Consider the following 19,733-nt stretch of genomic DNA (forward strand, 5'->3'; position numbering starts at 1 on the left):
TTGTTATTTTGACTTTATTTATTCAAAACATTTGTTGATAGCTAACTTATTAATACCAAACTTACATTCTTTTGCAATCTTTCTAATGTCAAGACAGTGCCTCTATCCTGAAAGTTTCTGGAATAATGATTCCATTATTCATATTGCTAGTTCAGTATTAGGTATTAGCAAATTAATGTAGACTTTTTTTCATTATTAAACATTAGTTCTAACTTTTTCACAAAGTCAGTTTTTTATTTTTGCAATCTAAGTTGAATTAAACTGATGTTTCCTCATGGGCCTATGTTTCATAACATATTCATTATATAAACAATAAAGGATAATAAACAATTTCTAAATGACCTAAGTTTGTGGACCTAAATGATATTAATATAGACATAACAATTCCCTTTCTAAATTTTTTTTACTAATTTGATTACAAAAAAATGTATGTCAGTCATGTAAAGATGGCATATTTAACAAAGCTAGCAAAACGGAGAGAATTATATGTCAAAAGTGACCAGAAAGCAGAAGTAAACTTTCTCAAATATGGGTAAAATCAGGGTAAATTATATTGGCCAAGGAGAATTCCTACACTCTTCCAAATATTGAAGGAGCAGGAAAGCATTATTAATGTTTATTGTACTGTCCTGGGGTTTTATTCTTAAAATTAAGTCTGGAAAAGAAATGGTGAAGCTCACTCAAATTATTTTGAAAAAATATATTTATATCTTTATAAAAAATACAAGTCATGACCGCAAGAAGACATAAAACTTGATTTGTGTAATATTCGTGCCTAAAACTTCCTGTTTCTTTTTTAGCATGGTTTAAACACTTTAATTCAATAAATCTTTTCAAATGCCTATTACGTACCAGGAACTGTGTTAGGCTCTGAAGGAGGGTATAAAGTTGGTCAATATGTTGAGCTGGTTCTCTAGGTACTCACAGTCCAAAAACTGATGTAGAATTTGTATAATACATACACAACCAAATGTGTATTTGATAAGGTTATGAGAAAAAAGATTTAAAATGGTAGTTGGAGATCTGACTAAAGAGAGAAACTTAAATGTCATGGTTATACTTTGAATTTCATTCTGTGCTCATTAAAAACTTTTGAGTAGAGGACAGTTAACGATTGTGGTTGTACTTTAAAAGCATAGAAGAAAAATGTGAGCAAAATTGCCGTTTGTTTTATTTGTTTAGTTTTGTTGTTTTATTCTGCTCCTTTCAGCCACCATTCTCATCTTTGTTAAGAAATGGGGGAGAAAGATCAAATAATACTGACTATTCTATATCCATGGCAATTTTGATACAGCCATTATTTCATTTCTTTGTGGAATTGTTTTATTGTTGTTCCTGTCTTTAGAGTATAGGACAGGTTTTCCATAAACATAGCAAACTGGAATTATTTGATGTCAGTGTTACGGGGATTTAATGGTAGTAGAAATGATGTTGATTTACACAAATTTTACACTGAATTTATTTACTAACTTAATTCATTCCATAGCTTTATTCCATATTTTATTGCTGATTTTCCATAACTTTATTCACTTCAATATGGACCTAGTCTCCTTAAGCTTTTTTTTTTTCTTTAAATATTAAAAAACCCTCTAGATCTCATCAGTCATTTTTTATTTGGGATTATGTTATGGGTAGGTTTGCCCATAGCTGCAGACAGCCTCTTCACAAGTCTAAGAAGTATGTCCAAGGCAGAGAAAAATCTTTATTTATCTTACCCTGATTTAGTCTACTTTATGGCTTTCATAAATTCTCCATAAAGCTAGACTGTCTTTTTAAATTACCATATTGGTTCAAAGTTTTTCTGCAGTGAAAATCTCCTAGGAGATCACTAACCTTAATTCAAATCTTTGGCATTTTTAACAATGTATGAAATAACCTGAAAGAGAGAGAAATATGATTATTACTCTTTGTATCAATTGAGGCTTTATCAGAAGAGGAGAACTACTATGAGCATTATGGAATAATGGACCCATTGCAGGAATTAGACCTTACATAGTTGTGGAAGAAGCTGGGGGATAAGTAGATGTCTGAAAGGAAGAAGAGCTGGACAAAGGGCAGGGAAGATAGAGAACAAATAGGACCCACCATCCCCTCTACACCTGTTTCACCGTAGCTAACCACAGTGACATTCACAGCCCAATGGCCACTGCGTAATTTCCAGTTTCCAAGCCTTGTGCACATTTCTCTTTTGCCTAACTTTAGCCAGGAACTATACAGGGAAGGGAGTTCTGAGAAACATAGTTTCAGCTTAGCTAAGTGGTTATATTACACAACTATCACACTGCTTTTTTAAAAAATCATTTATGTAGTCTTTCATTTATTCTACAGTTATTTAATAAGCACTTACCACTTGCCAAGCTCCTTGTTAATTGTTGAAGATCCAGTTCTAAATTAGAGTGCCCCCTCTTCTCAAAATTCAAATTTTTTTCTGGGACAAAAATGTGAAAAACAAAAGTATAAGGAGAAGCACTATTACAAATGGGAGAAAATAGCTGAGACCCTTTCCAAAAGCATTCACCAGAGAAGCCCTCCTGGACAATGAGACATCTAAACTGATACTTGATGGGCGGACAGATATGAGGAGTTGGGGAGAGAAGCAGAGGAGCATGAAATGCCCCCAAACCAAGAGATATCATGGTATCTTGGGAGAACTGAAAAAAGTTCAGGACAGCTGGAATGCCAAGTCCCCAGGAAGAATGGGTAACCTGCAATGAACAGATTACTGTTTCTTTGGTGAATTGTTATAAAAGCACTTCATTTTTTTCCTGTCCCCATACTCATTTTTATAGTAATTCAGTTATCTGGATTGCATTTTACAATTTCCTCTGATCCTAGTTAAGATTATGTTTTAATTGGTATTATTGTGTCATAGCAGATGTTTTAAAAATAACTAAATCAGATAGAGACTCTATTTTATTTTGAAATCTCAATTTAAAGTTGTCTAAAAGTATAATATAAACAAGAACATGTGTTTAAGCAAACTTCTTTTTCTCTCTCCATATCCTCCTAGGAACAAATCTTTTACTTCTGGGTGGTCACTATGGTGGTCTTTGTTTTTATACAAAGGAAAAAATATAGGAGGACCCTCCGATAAGCTAAACCATAGTAGAATTTTGCTTAGAATTAGATGACTAAAGAAACCACAGTCATGCATTCCTTCCTGTGGTTATTATCAGCATGGTCAGTCTCTACTTACAATGATGTGCTGCACTATTCAAAACAGAAAAATTGATACATTTGTATGGAATGGGCAAAAGAGAGAATGCTTCACCTTAGATTCAAATACCCAAGCTATGAAAACTAGAATGTATTTTCAATAAAGTAGATAATTACACAGTGTATACAGGAAAAAAGCAGATAGTTTTTCCTGTATCTACAATAACAAATTCTGTAAAGGAAAAAATAATAAATATAAAATATTTTTTTAAGTAAATAATGATTAGACAAATAACAAAAACATGTGCATTCTAAATACTGTGATAAGTGCCAATCAAATTTCCAGTGGGAGTCTGTGCAATTTTAAAGGCGATTTTAGTATTTTTTTTAAGTAACAGTCAGCCTATGTTCAAGGAGAGCATAAGAAGATCTTATAGAGTAAAAAAATTATGAATCTACAAATATCTAATCAATGTGACATTGGTACAGAAATAGCTAAGCAGATTCATGGAGATAAATAGAAAACATAGGAACAGATTTGAGTGGTTGTATATCTTTGTGCATGTTTATATGTGTTTGGGACTCAAATATAATAAATATTTTAAATCAATGGATAAATTACTATTTATTACACAAATGATGCTGTATTTTAACTTGTTATAAAATATGATAGAATATGCATATATTACATCTGATGCAATTCTGATAAAGTCAGATTAAGTTTTAAAAATTGCAAATATACATTTTCTTTCTTGCAAGGCGGTGGACTAAGATAATATGGAAACTTCCCACATATACATAGAAATGCTGGGGGATGAAATACAGTAACCAAACAATTGACCTCATGAATAAAAATCACAAGAGAGAAAGATACTTGAAATAAATAATGTACTTCCCCTTTTGCCTGCGACAGTCGTGCCATTCAAATGCAAGTGGACTTCCAAGATGTTTTGGTTTGGATGACTCCTCTAAGTATAAACAGGAACTAGAAACTCATGAACTATTAATGCACCTGGTCTTGGGGTGAGGGGTGGAATACAGTGGAAATGGAATTTGTAATTGTGATGTCAGTAAGTTAGAGTGGTGTTTATGCTCTTATAGAAATAGGAAATGAGGTCTCAAGCCCACCAGAGGAGGGAAGTTGGGGCTCTTAAAGTCTGCAGTGTGGTAAGTGATGTACTTCTTGATTCCTTTTCAATAAAAGACATAATTCCAGTTGTTAGGAGTGCCTGGTAGACTGTCCTTTGCTGCCAATCCCCTTTGGAAATTGTCCCAGCTAAAGAGAGCTGTCACCAAAGCCACACCCCTTTTCCAGGGCGACCAGCATCCAAGTACTGATCCACAGTGGTATAAAGGACTGGCCCCGTTTCCTCAGTGAAAAACAATTATAAAGGGCTATACCAATTCCAAAGGCACACAGAGGGTCAGCAGGGGCATTTAATGTAGTTGCATCACAACTCAGCTTCTTCTACTGTCCAGTATTATTTCCTATTTTTTTCCTCCCAGAGATGTTAATCCCAAGAGCATTCCTAACAAATGGCTTGAGCACTAAACTCTTTTTCAGTCTGCTTTTCGGAGAACCCAATCTGTGACATATACACCTAGAAGTAATCTGCCTAATGGCACAGGAAGGCTGTCTGTTTTTCCAGAATCCTGCATAGGAAGGGAATAAAAGCCTGCTTGAGAAATCTAACTTCTAGATGTGGGCCTAGCCTGAGGTGAGGTCCAAGACAGAGATATCAAGAACAATAAAACTGATTTCCAATAGCTGGCCATTTATGGGGAATAGGCAAGCAAACAGCCAGATAGAGGGTAGGATAAAGTATGCCTTAAATAGAACTACAACCAACAAATACTGTGGTTGCTCAGAGGATGGACTGATTAATGCTGTCTGAGAGGATTTAAGTAGAGCTTTAGGCAAAAATATTTGAGTTTGATCTGTGATGTACAGCAGTGCTTTCCAAAAGTGGAAAATAAATATGTGAGCAGAACAGGTTAGATAACCTGAGGTTAAACTTTTGATGAATAAGTTAATATAGTCAGTTGAGAGAAAAATTTAAGGTTTTTATAATTTTCTTGGAAATAATGATATATACATATTGTTAATTGCTCACTAGGTGCCTGACATTTTGCTTTGGCTTAATCAAAATTATTTCATTCAATAGGCTATGGTTTGACATAGGTATTAGTATCCTACTTTACTGATTCAGAAACTGAGGCTTAGTGAGTCTGTTATAGAATTTTACTGAAGGTAACATGGCTTATTAGTAGCTATATTAGATTTATATTGTGGTGCAACAAATTACCATAAACTTGGTGGCTTCAAACAGTTCCCATTTATTATTTCACAGTTCTATAAATCAGAAGTACAGGTACAGGTTAGCTCAGTCCCATGTTCAGGGTCTCACCACACCTGAGATTCTTATCTGAAGCTTGAGGGCTTCCCACAAGCTCATTTGTTCTTGGCATGATTCATTTCCCTTAAAGTGGCTGTGACTAAGGTCCCTGTTTTCTTGCTAGCTGTTGCCTGGGGACCACTGTTAGCAACTTGAGGCTGCCCATAGTTCCTTTCCAGCTGATGCCATAGGAAGTTCACAATGTGAGTGTTGGCTTTCTTCTAGGCCAGCAGGATCTAACCCTTCTAATGTCTTTATAGATTGCTGTGATGGAGTCTTATATAATGTAAAGTGAACATCCTATCACCAAAATGAGTGACTCTTCCATCACATTCTCAGGTTCCACCCATATTTGAAGGAAGGTGACTATACAAGGTGTATATACCAGGGGACAGAAATCTTGGAGGCCCTCTTAGAATTGTGCTTACAAATGCAAAATATATTCACTCCCCTTCTGAAGTCCTTGAAAGACTCATCCCATCACACCATCAGCTGTAGTCCAAAGTCTCATCATCTAAATAGAAATTCCATAATCCATTCAGATCAAGTCCAAAATTGTATCTAAATCTCCTTAGCTTAAAGTAAAAACATCTCATCATCCAAATTATCTTATTGAGGTGCAGGTGAGGCTTCTACTATTATTCATAAATATAACTCCTGGAGCACACTTCCCCTCCATTTGTGGACCAAGAAAATAAGCAGAAAAATTATCTGTTCACAACATTCCCAACATACATGGTGAGACAGGCATATCAGATAATAGTTACAAACATTCTGGTTCAAAAGAAAAGAAATGGAATGTAAAAAGCAGTTCTGGTCCAAAAATGGGTCTGTAATCCAGAGTTTCTTGGTCACTTTGTAAAAACTCTGAATAATTCTCTATGGCTTTTTGTTCTACCCTCTGGGCTCTTTGTTTCACCCTCTGAGTCATCCTTCCTTGTTATGAAAAGTAGCACACTTACACAGTTGAGTAGATTATCCACCTGCTTCTCACCAGTAGAATTTCAGAGGGTCTGACAACCTCTTTTCATCTGTACCTCCTTTGTTCTTTTAAGGCCAAGTTTGAGATTTTTCTGCTGATAGAATTTTTTCAAGGACTTTTGGGCCTTCCATGGATTTCCATGACATTCAATCCATTAGACGAAAGCCATACTCACAGATCGTTTTGGGATAATGCCTTCTTTCTCTTTGGCTCCTCTTCTTAGATAGAAGTCCTCTGGTTTGGCTGAGATGTGTGAGGCAACTCCTAATCTGTTGAAATAGCTGTAATCCAAATCCAGATCTCTTTTAATCTAAAGCTCCTTCCCTTAATATTATGCTATACTGCCTAGAGCTATTTTGAACCGTATTTCTTAATTTAATGTGTTAATGCCAGGATAGATATACAAGCTTTTGCAAAGTATCAGGCACAGGCCAAATTTATTTACCTCCCACCAATGAAGAGGTACATCCATATTTGCTCAGAAATATAGTTACTTGATACAGAAACTTTTTACATATATAAACATTAATTACAATACTAAACGGTACAGTTAACTATAACTAAATTTGTTCTCCTACCCAATCAATTCAATTGAATAAAGTCTATTACTTGTGCTCAACCAGTAAAAACTACTACTTTGGCACTTTTCTGTGCATCTTCTTGGCTTGCATTACTAGTTAGAAGTCTTTTGAAGTAGTAATGGATGGGAAAGTATAATTTTTTTTTTTTATTTCACTTAAGTATTAGGCTGACTCTAAGCATCTAGTCTGCAATGGTGGCCTGTAGTGGTGGGGACCTGTGCTCCTTCCATGTTGGTGCTCAGCCATCCTAAACATACATCTTCCACTATGTCCATTATGTACTCTAAGGTGACTTCTCTGGCACGGGCCATAACTCCAGCAGATATGGACAAGGGGAAGAACAGAGAGGGTATGGACATTTCTATTTAAGAGAATGACAAGAAGTTGCTTCCTCTCGCATCCCATTTTTTAAGAGCTTAGTCAACTAGCCATTCCTAGCTGCAAGGGACTCCTAGAAATTCAGTTTTTGGTGAACAATGACAGATCTAGCCAAAATTTTTATTATTACAGAAGAAAGGAAAAATGAGGATCAGAGCACCATTAGCAATGACTGCCTCGTATTTTGTAATTGCTGAGTGTTGTTGGCCAATACTTTAGGTTTTTATAACTGGTTTTAACCTATCATGTCTGGCTAATCAAGGTAGGCAAATCACATGGGATAAGAAAATCTAAAGTTTTACTGTCTTGGGGCAGAGAAGCACATTTAAGGTAACAACCAAATAGGTAAAGAGCAGTAGTCAATAAGAAATTAGTGGAAATGTTTTCCTTTACAAAGGACATTATAAATATCAATGGAGCCTAAAGAAAAGTGATAAAAAGCATATCAAGAATTGCCAGCAAAATGTGTGCTGCAGGCATCTGATTGCTTCAAAGGGTGTGAAGAAGAGAAGACATGACTGGCCATATAAGGACATGGAACACAGTTATGTGAGAAATAAGCACTATTAATTTCATTCAGCTCTGACTCGCATTTCAGGGAGCTCATCCCTGGGCTGCATAGAATAGTGACTCTATATACATCATTAAACTAAAATCTCATATATATTTAGATTAATATTTGTCTATAACCACTTGAAAAAGCGCATTTTTCTACAATTGTCATTGCTGGGACTGATGTAACCACAGAATCAGCATAGCTCTGAGAGATACAGGGATACAGTCAGATACCATTTAAATATTCTTAAGAATTGTGCCCTGGCTATCCTGTAAGAATATGAAACAAATTCAGAATGGTATGAAGCAGAGTCTAGATTCATTGAATCCTAGTAAGTGTTAAAGTAAGTAGGGTATGACTCAAAACAGAAGATAATCTCTGCTAAAATTGCCTGGGTTGAGAGGTGTGGTGCTATTACCCAACTCTATTTAGAAAGTATGGCCTTGAATTGATGGTTGTTACAGTGACTAGTGGCCCAGTGTGTCCTTCATGGGCAAGAAAAAAATCCATCTGGATGTCTGGAGTCCATTTTTAATCTTTCGTTCTGCAAAACATGGTGATCCCAAATTTCTCTTTTCCTTGACATGGATAATTTTCTTTAAAACTCTAGAAGTATTAGAATTGCAAATATAGATGATAAAGGGTAAATTGTTAGCATAACCTTACTATGTTTTTGTTAAATCTAGAAATGCATAGTTTTATAATAATTTCATCCATCATTTTATTTGATATTTAAAATGTTTTAATCAGGGAATTGGAAATAGTATTTAGCAAGTGAGCCTTAGATTCCAATTAAATGTGTATCTGAATAATTTTTTGAGGCTTGCAATTTGTAGGTCAAAAGTTATGCAATAATCTTTCATTTTATTAATGAGTCTTAACTGTCTTTACACTTAAGAGTTTAATATATTAGGGTTACTAAAGTTAAAGTACTCTAGCAAATTGCTAACTTGAAGTTATTGAATTACTTCAAAAGAAAGATAATAACAAATTTATACATGAGTAGTTGAAAGTATTTCAAAGAATTTAATTAAGTTTGTAAATGGTAGGGATTGTTAAGAAATCTTGGTTTGTTTACATTAGACTAGTTACTTTCATTAATCAAAAGCTCTCTTGAAAGATTATTAAAATTTTCTCAATTTATGAAAAGAATAATGAAAAAATATAACTTAAAACATTAGGTAAAACAGGTTTGTGATTTTGTGAATTGATTAAATTTGATATTAATTTAAAGAATCTAAATAGCTATAATTAATTTTTCCAGGCACAAGAGTTACCCTCACAATCACCAAAATTTGACACAGGAATACCTTTTTAGGGGAAGCATAGTAATACCTATATTTTGAACAACAAAAATAATATCAGTTTAGACAAAACTAAATAATCTTTTTGTACTTCTAAACATCCCCTACCAGTAGTATATATCCTTTCATACTTTATTCTCTGCTAACATAAATATATACATTTATATGTCTAATCTTTATTTTCTCTTTTTAAAAAAACATTTTGGACAGCTTTTTTATTGAAGTATAGTTGATTTACAATTTGTATTAATTTCAGGTGTACAAGATAGCAATTCAGTATTTTTCTGGATTATACTCCATTTTAAGTTATTATAAAATATTGGCCATATTCCCTGTGCTGTATAACATATCCTTATAGCTTATCAACTTTGTACATAGTATTTTGTACTTCTTAATCTCATACCCCTATGTTGTACCCCACCCTTTCCCTCTCCCCTCTGGTAACCACTAGTTTGTTCTCTATATCTGTGAGTTAGTTTCTGTTTTGCATATTCATTCATTTATTTTATTTTTTAGGTTACACATATAAGTGAAAACATATAGTATTTGTCTTTCTCTAACTTATTTCACTAAGTTTATGACCCTCCAGGTCCATCCATGTTGTTGCAAATGGCAAATTTCACTCTTTTTTATGGCTGAGTACTATTTCAGTATGCAATGGAATATATTTATACACGTCTTCTTTATCCATTCAACTGTTGATGGACACTTAGGATGCTTCCAGATACTGTCTTTTGTAAATAAAGCTGCTTTGAACATTGGGGTGCATGGATCTTTTCAAATTAGTGTTTTCATTTTCCTCAGATATATATCCAAGCATGAATTTGCTGGATCATGTGGTAGGTCTGTTTTAGTTTTTTGAGGAACTCTATACTGTTCCAAAGTGGCTGCACCAATTTACATTCCCACCAACAGTGTACTAGGGTTCTCTTTTCTCCATATCCTCACCAACATTTGTTATTTGTGGTCTTTTTGATGATAGTCATTCTGAGATGTGTCAGATGAAATTGTGGTTTTGATTTGCATTTCTCTAATGATTAGCAATGTTGAGCATCTTTTCATGTGCCTGTTGGCCATCTGTATGTCTTCTTTGGGAGAATGTGTATTCAGACCTTCTGCCCATTCTTTAATCAGGTTTTTTTTTTGTTTATTTGTTTTTTGGTTTTTGATATTGATTTGTATGACCCATTTATATATTTTGGATATTAACCTCTTACCAGTCATATCACTTGCAAATATTTTCTTCCATCCAGTAGATTGTCTTTTTTTATTTGACAATAGTCTCCTTTCTCTGCAAAAGCTTTTAAGTTTAATTAGGCCCCATGTGTTAACTTTTTGTTTTTGTTTCCTTTGCCTTAGGAGACAGATCCAAAAAGTGTTGCTATGATTTATGTAAAGAGTGTTCTGCCTATGTTCTCTTCTAGGAGTTTTATAGTTTTCAGTCTTACATTTAAGTCTTTAATCCATTTTGGGTTTACTTTTATATATGGTGAGAGAAAATGTTCCAATTTCATTCTTTTATATGTTGCTGTCCCAATGTATGTTCTTGCCTCCTTTGTCATAGATTAATTGGCCATAAGTGTGTGGGCTTATTTCAGGGCTTTCTATCTAGTTCCATTGATCTATGTGTTTGTTTTTGTGCCAGTACAGTACTGATTACTGTAGCTTTGTAGTATAGCCTGAAGTTACAGAGTGTGACACCATCTTCAGTTTTGCTCTTTTTTTTCTCAAAACTGCTTTGGCTGTTTGAGTTCTTTTGTGGTTCCATATAAATTTTAGGATTATTTGTTCTAGTTCTGTGAAAAATGTCATGAATATTTTGATAGGGGTTGCATTAAATCTGTAGATTGCTTAGGGTAATGTGGCTATTTTAACAATATTAATTCTTCTAATTTGTGAAAATGGGATATCTTTCCATTTCTTTGTATCACCATCAATTTCCTTCATCAATGTTTTATAGTTTTCAGAGTATAAGTCCTTCAGTTCCTTGGTTAGATCCATTCCTAGGTATTTTATTCTTCATGATGAGATTTTAAATAGGATTGTTTTCTTGCTTTCTCTTTCTGGTAATTAATGATTAATTAGACTTGCTACAGATTTCTGTATATTAATCTTGTATCTTGCAATGTTACTGACTTTATTTATTATTGCTAATAGTTTTTTGGTGGAGATTTTAAAGTTTTGCATATATAGCATTATGTCATCTGCAAATAGTGAGTTTTACTTCTTCCCTTCCAATTTGGATGCCTTTTATTTCTTTTTCTTGTCTGATTGATGTGGTTAGGACTTCCAATATAATTTATATTCTTTGTTAAATAGGAGTGGCAAGAGTGGGCATCCTGGTCTTGTTCATGATTTTAAAGGAAAAGCTTTTGGCTTTTCACCACTGAGTATGATGTTAGCTGAGGGTTTGTCATAAATGGTCTTTATGATTTGGGGATATATTCCCTCTATACCAATTTTGATGTGAGTTTTTATCATGAATAGATGTTGGATTTTTTTCAAATGCTTTTTCTGTGTCTATTAAGGTAGCCATGTGATTTTTATCTTTCCTTTTGTTAATGTGGCATACCACATTGATTAATTTGTGAATATTGAACCATGTTTGCATCTCTGGAATAAGTCCCACTTGTTCATGGTATGATCCTTTTTATATATTGTTGAGTTCAGTTTGCTAATATTTTGTTGAGGGTTTTTGCATTTATATTCATCAGAGATATTGACTTGTAATATTCTTTTTTGCAGTTTTTTTTTTTTTTTCTAGCTTTAGTATCAGGGTAATGGTGGCCTTGTGGAATAAACTTGGGACTGTTTCCTCACATTCAACTTTTGAAATAGTCTGGGAGGTTAGGTATTAGCTTTTCTTTATATGTTTGTTAGAATTCCCTGTGAAGCCATCCAGTCCTGGAATTTTGTTTGCTAGGAGTTTTTTGATTACTAATTCAGCTTCACTACTAGTGACCAATTTGTTCAGATTATCCATTTCTTCCTGATTCAGTTTGGAAGGTTGGGTGTTTCTAGAAATTAATCCATTTCTTCTAGGTTGTCCAATTTTTTGCAATAATTGTTCATAGAATTCTCTTATGATTTTTTGTATCTCTTGATTTTGGTTGTAATTTCTCCTCTTTCCTTTCCTATTTTGCTTATTTTGGTCTTCTGTCTTTTTTTCTTGATAGGCCTGATTAAAGGCTTATAAATTTTGTTTATTTTTTCAAAGAAATAGTTCTTGATTTCTTTGATCTTTTCTATTGCGTTTTTGGATTTTGTTTTATTTATTTCCTGTCTGATATTTATTATTTTCTTCCTTCTGCTATCTTTGAGATCTGTTTGTTCTTCTTTTTCTATCTTTTGTTGGTGGATTAGGTTGTTCATTTCAGATTTTTCTTGTCTCTTGAGGTAGGCCTGTATCTCTGTAAAATTCCCTTTTAGAACTGCTTTTGCTGCATCCCATTAATATTTTTTAACTTTTTTTATTGATTTATAATCATTTTACAATGTGTCAAATTCCAGTGTAGAGCACAATTTTTCAGTTATACATGAACATGTATATATTCATTGTCATATTTTTTTTCTCTGTGAGCTACCATAATGCATCCCATTAATTTTGTAATGTTGTGTTTTCATTTTCATTTGTCTTGAGGTATTTTCTGATTTTTCTCTTTGACTTCTTCATTGACCCATTGGTTTTTTTAGTAGCATGTTGTTTATTCTCCACATATTGGTGTTTTTCCATGGAATTGATCTCTAGTTTCATACTGTGGTGGTCATAAAAAATGTTTGGTATAATTTCTATCCTCTATAATTTGTTGAGACTTGTTTTGTGGCCTAGCATGTGATCTTTCCTAGAAAATGTTCTATGTACACTTGAAAAGACTGTGTACTCTGCTGTTTGGGATGGAATGTCCTGTAGATATCTATTCAGTCCAGCTGGTCTAATGTATCATTTAATTCAGTTCCTGGGAATTTTGATCTGTTTCCTCTTTCACATTCCTAGCAATAAGCAAGTATATACATGCTCTTCACAAGTGGAGTCTAGATTTTTTACAGCCATCCTGTTAGTCCCATTTATTTTCATAGCAGCTAAGGAGACTTGTCTTCCCAGTGTCAGAACCAAGGGCTGGAGTGTCCAATATGTGGTTCAAAATGCTCACTCCACAGGGAGGATCTCCAAGCATGTGTAATCACTCTCCTCTTCTGTATCTCCTCCTAAGGGCACAGGTCTCAATGTGATCACTTCTCTTCCCTTTCTACCTGTCTCCATGTGGATCTTTCTTGGAGCCTTGGTTGTACGGGATTCTTTCTGCCAATCTCCAGTAAGTTCTCAGTAAGAATTGTTCCACATATAGATATATTTTGAATGTGTCCATTGGGGGATGTGGGCTCATTGTCCCCTACTCTACCATCTTGATCTCTAGATCTTTGGACAAAGAACAGGTAGAATCTATGGAAGCTACTTTAGTGATACATATCAAAAAGCTTACAACATTCACATTCTTTGATATAGTGATTCTGTTCCTAAATATTTATGAACAAGGACATTCATCACAGTCATACTTATAAAAATTAGAATAAATTAAATGTCCAAAGAAAAGACTCATTAAAAATTGTCTTTATTTGGTGAATTATGATGTAGCTATTAAAAACTGTGTTTTGAGAACAACTGCATGAAGATATTGCTTAGTAGAAAACTGAGCTATAAACCTATGTTTAAACATGCTTCTAGTCAAAATGAGTGTGTAATATAGAGAGATATACTTGTAAGGTATAAAAGAAGACAGGAAGGTATTAAAACATAATTTTAATATCTCAGGGTGCTAGAATTACAGATTCTTAAATGTGTTTTCCTTATGCATCTCTTTATATGCAGGTTTTTTCAGTGGTCATATATTACCTTAATAGTTATAAATAATAAATGATTTTAAGTTTAATAATAAAAATAATAGATTTTCAATTTTATGTATTCATTCACTGTATTCACTAATTCATGACTAGACCTCTTCCATCTGTAACACACAATATTTATTTCCTTGCTGTTTGGCTCTGTTAGGTTGATGTATTTTTAGCTCATCTAGTTAATCAGTTTGGGGAATGAAATTAGAACATAGTCTTCCAAACTCTAACCAAGCATTCGTTGCCTGAGACAAACTGCAAAATAAGAAATAATTTGAAAATTAACTAAAAGAAGCACCAGGACACCAAAAGTGAAAAAAATACTGATTTTGTACAAATATGTTTGTCCAAAAGTTTAAAATCTTGGACTTTTGAGAAGGTTGGAGAATATTTTTGAAAAACTAACCATCCAAATAAAACAAGTTTGTCTGGGATGCAAATTCATAAACAAAATGGTTGTATGAAGTGAGAAAGGCATGAACTTTGTTTGTTTCGATATTATTTTTAACACATTGAAATATTCCAGTAAGTGATTTGAATTGCAATTTAGGAACCAACTGAGTCAACAAAATAAATACGACAATTTGATGCCATTTGAGGATATTGGCATTTTATAAAAGAAATTGTCTCGTAGAGTAGATGGTGTTCTGGCTCAGGTTGCATCTTTTTCTTTTTTTTTCCCCTGGATGGAGATCATTGCCACCAGGTTCAAAGTACTCTCTTGCCAACTCTAACACCATGGAAATAATTTAAAAGGTGCAATGGATGAAATGCTTCAAGGTAATGAGGCTTTTATGACTGTTTAGGATACAAGGATATCCTTGTACAGGTGATCAAGAGAGGGAACATACAGATATATCATGCTAATTTGGCAATTTTCACACTTATTTTAGGACCATCGCCAGAAATTCATCAAAGCATCCTTCTCTACAATGTCAGGCTACAGTGGCTTCTCAGCCTCTACTTAAATGTTTCTAGAACAGAGAACTCTCAATCTCTCCCAGGTTCTTAACTTGGGGTTCACAGATGCTGTAGGAGTGCCTAAATGAGTTTTATGGATCAGATAATGCCTTGAAGTTATATGCAAATTTTTGGATTCATGTGTCTGTTTCCAATCTTAATCAAATTCCCCAAGATGTCAGCATCCTCAAAAGAGTTAAGAACCACTGCAAAGGTAGCTGACTACATTTTCAAACAGATTAAGTAATTGAAAATACAGATATACTGATAGATAACTAGAGATACAGATAGATATGAATTCTGGAATGAAACAGAGTAAGTCTAGCCACTTGATCTGATTATAACCCTTTAAAGAGGACAAATCATTTACCATTTACTCCTAAGATCTCCTCCACCCTTAAAACTCTCATTTGCTTAAACACTTACTTTTCGGTGACTGGCTACCTCATCACCATGTCCTCTCTCTTCTTTACATATTCCACTTTAATCATTTATTGCTTATTGAAGTTTGGTTCCCAGATTGCAAATTTCAGGTGTGATCTAAATCACACACACCAGAGAGGATTAGTCCTCCTCCTATTTTGTACATTCATCATTAATAGAAAGATATTTACCTTTTGGGTGGAGCCACAACAAATATTTTTCCTCTTTGAAAATCACATATTTTTATGTGTTCAGATACAAATCCATAAAGTATACTGAAATTGCTTAACCCCTATGTCTACTCCAGCCTCCACCCCTACTTCATCTACTCTTCTACCACTAGGACATTTGATTGTTTGACTTCACTTTCTGTTAGGTCACTCATGTGCTTGCTTTGACTTTTCATCCAGGCTAGGCAGGGTTCTCTGTTTAGTTACATCAGTACTGATCTTAACTAACCCTCCCAAATTTCCCAGCATGGCATATGGAGAAATACAAGTCATATGGATGTAAAACACTGAGGTTTGACTCTTAGTCCTATCTCTTCTTAGTTTTATGATCTTGGACAGTTTAGTTAACATCTCAAAGCATCAAATTCTTCATCTATAAAATGGAAATATTAATATCCAGTTCATAGTGTGATAAGAATTAGAAAAGACTACATATTTTTCTAGAATAGCTTTATTCTTTCCCTCTTCTGTACATTTTTTAACAGTGTTTATATTTTTATAATATGTACATGTAGAAAACTGAGGAATGCTCAGCAAATGCATAGTAAATTTTAGGCCTTGTGCCTTGTACCTCTCTCTGCCCTTGGACATACTCTCCTTCTGGTGCCCCTGCTTATTCTTCAGCTTTGACCATGCTGACTTTCTTGTTGCTCCTAAAACATTTCACACACATTCCCATTTCAAGACTTTTAATTTGCTGTTCACTTTATCTGAATAGCTCCCTGCTTCCCTCTCCTTTCCCCCTAATTAAAAAAGTATTTCTTATTTTTTATCTCCTACTTCATGTCTTTTATTTTCAAGTAAAGCCAACCTATCAAGATTGCATCATCTGCCTTCTTCCAGATATAGGAGATAAACCTAGAATATTCTGATATGCTAGAAATCAAGGAAGCTCTTAAAGAATACAGCAGCTGTGTGGAAGACAGTTTCCTAATCAAAAAGAAGAGTGATATGTAGATGAAACTTCTATTTCTGGCTACTGTGGAATAATCTGTATCAGGCCATCCCTTCCACTGAGTATAAGTATAAAGGCAGGGTTAAAAATGTTAAATAAATGAATATAATGTTTTAAGGGGGGAGGAGATAGCTCAGTGGTAGAGTGTGTGCTTTGTATGCATGAGGTCCTGGGTTCAATCCCCAGTACTTCCATTTAAAAATTAATGAATTAATTAATTTAAAAACCCTAATTACCTACCCCCCCCAAAATTTTTTTTAATATAATTAATTAGGGAGCAACTATAGCAGCCAGCATTTGAGGGCCCCACATTCCAGAAAGAAATTTAGGTGACTCATCTTTCTCTGCCATTTTCCCCAAAGGAATATTAGCCAAATTTCAGGCACAGCATTGAGGTGATGCAGAAAGTGACAACCTAAAGCAGGGAGCAGCAAACTACTCCCTGAGGGCCAGATCTGGCCTGCTGTGCAGTGGTGGCGTGGCGTGGTTTTATCAGAGACTGTCTACCATGTAAAGCAGAATTTACATCTCTCTCACAGAACCAAAAGGACAAGGGCTGCCAGTGAGAAAGAGCACTGGAAAACATGTTTTTTAGTGAGACCTCTGAAAGGCTATGCTCTATGAATAAAGGGAAACTCAAATTAGACAGACTCCACCAAAGCTAACACCCAGTCTTAATCCCTCAGTCCTTGATTAGATGACAGTCCTTGATTTATACCACTTTTACTGACAACCTGAAGAGAAGTAGATCTTTTCTGGAAGAACATAACTTTATCCAAAACTCCTTCAGTTTTTCATACTCAGTGTCTGACATTTAATCAATAACTATCAGAATGTCAGCAGGCAAGGACAAGTGACATAAAAGCGAGAGAGGAAAACAAATAATAGAAAGCCAAAAAGGGTCAAGGCAGTGAAGTTACCAGGTAAAGACTTTAAAATAACTGATTAATATATTTGAGATAATAAATGACAATATTGGTAACTTCCCACAGAACCCACAGTATATGCAAAAATTGAAAATTCTAAAAGTGAAAAATACAATTAATGAAATTAAGAACACAATAGACATGTTTAGCAGCAGATAAAAGCTCTCTAGACTAAAGCAGTGAAAGAAAGAAAGATGGAAGGTATATAAAGGAATGTAAGAGATGAAGAACCTAATGTAACTGTCATACGGATTCTTTTGTTGTTGTTATTGAATTTTTTATTAATTTTTTATTTTTATACGCCTTTAAAGGTTACTTTCCATTCACAGTTATTACAAAATATTGGCTATACTCCCCAGATTGTACAATACAGCCTTGATCCTATCTTGTATCCAGTAGTTTGTACCTCCCACTCCCCCACCCCTATATTGCCCACCCCCATCCCTTCCCACTGGTAACCACTAGTTTTTTTCTATATCTGTGAGTCTGCTTCTTTTTTGTTATATTCACTAGTTTGCTGTATTTTTTAAATTCCACATATAGGTGATACACTGTATGTGTCTTTCTCTGTCTGACTTATTTCACTTAGCATAACGCCCTCCAAGTCCCCCCATGTCACTGCAAATGGCAAGACTCATTATTTTTATGGCTGAGTAGTATTCCATTGTGTGTTGAATAAAACACATCTTCCTTATCTGCTGATGGACACTTAGGTTGCTTCCATATCTTGGCTATTGTAAATAATGCTGCTGTGAACATTGTGGTGCATGTGTCTTTTCGAATTAGTGTTTTTGTTTCTTTGGTTATATACAGGGGTTCTAATGTAGTCAAGAGAGATAATAAGGTGAAAAAATAACAAGGTGAAAACATAACAAGCTGAAGAGATACTAGTTTTCAAAAATAATAAACTAAAGATATCAAGTCTTTATAAATAAATGAAAACTTATTAATCCTAAAGAGGATGAATGAAACAAAGCCACAACTATGTATCCCATAATAAATCTTCTGAAAACCTAAGACAAAGAGAATAATTGTAAAAACAACTGGAGAAAGAGAGAAAAAAAGGCACAGTTCTCTCAATGAGGCTGCAGTGACTGACATCTGTTAGTAAGAAACTATGGAAACCAGATAAATCTGATCAAAATTCTAAATATAACTACAAAAGCTACAAGAATATGGAAGAACATGTTAAATGTCATCAGGCATAGAATTGGCCAAATCCGGAATGTCGAAAATTCTAGCATATGACCTGGTTTCTTCATCAAACAGACAGAAGGAGGAGGAGAGGGAGAGGAAGGGAAGAGGAGAGGACAAAGGTAGGCAGAGGAGGAGGAAACGAAGAGGGGGAGGAGAGGAGGAGGTGAAATTTTATCTTGAAATGCATGTTGATCAAATGCAGTGTTGGAACTTTGCATTTGTCCTGATTTCAATAAACTCTAAAAAAATATTTACGAAACAGTTGGGGAATTTTAGGTGTGATAATCCTATTCTGAATATGTTTTTTAAAGCCCTTAACTCTTAGAGATGCATACTAAACTACACACAGATAATAATATAATATTCATGATTTCCTTTAATATATAATTCAGTAGCTGCATGGATAAGATTTGCCATGTTGACAATTTTTGAAGCTGGTTGATGGATACAGGAAATCTCTTATACTATTGTATCTCCATTTGTGTTTTCGAACATTTCTATAATAAAAAAGCCAAAATTTTTAAAAGAGAAAAAAAATTGCTTTTAGCTATTTAAGTTGGACAAAATGAGCTTACAGTCCATATTTTAAAAAGGATATCTGTAGAATTATTTTATTATACCTAAGTCCCAGGTATTTCCTCAGAAACTCGAAAAGTCAAAGCAACAATTCTAGATTCTGAAGTTTCAGTTTTTTTATAGAGACTCAAAATCATTTTTAAAAACTTTCTTCTTTCTTTCAAATTTGTGCTGTAGACACTGGTTCAAGACTTCCTAGCTAAAGTGCAACAGATATTTACAA

General features: G+C 34.2%; 1 protein-coding gene and 1 non-coding gene across 2 annotated transcripts in view; both read left to right on the top strand.

Moving 5' to 3' along the window:
- The window catches only part of CFAP299 (cilia and flagella associated protein 299), a 492,182-nt gene that overhangs the window by 332,951 nt on the left and 139,498 nt on the right, over window positions 1-19,733 (top strand). The window lies entirely within an intron of this gene.
- On the top strand, window positions 16,933-17,005 carry TRNAT-UGU (transfer RNA threonine (anticodon UGU)). Its single transcript has one exon. It is a non-coding gene; the product is annotated as a tRNA-Thr (tRNA).

Source organism: Camelus dromedarius, chromosome 1 (genome assembly GCF_036321535.1).
Source record: "Camelus dromedarius isolate mCamDro1 chromosome 1, mCamDro1.pat, whole genome shotgun sequence".
NCBI lineage: Eukaryota > Metazoa > Chordata > Mammalia > Artiodactyla > Camelidae > Camelus > Camelus dromedarius.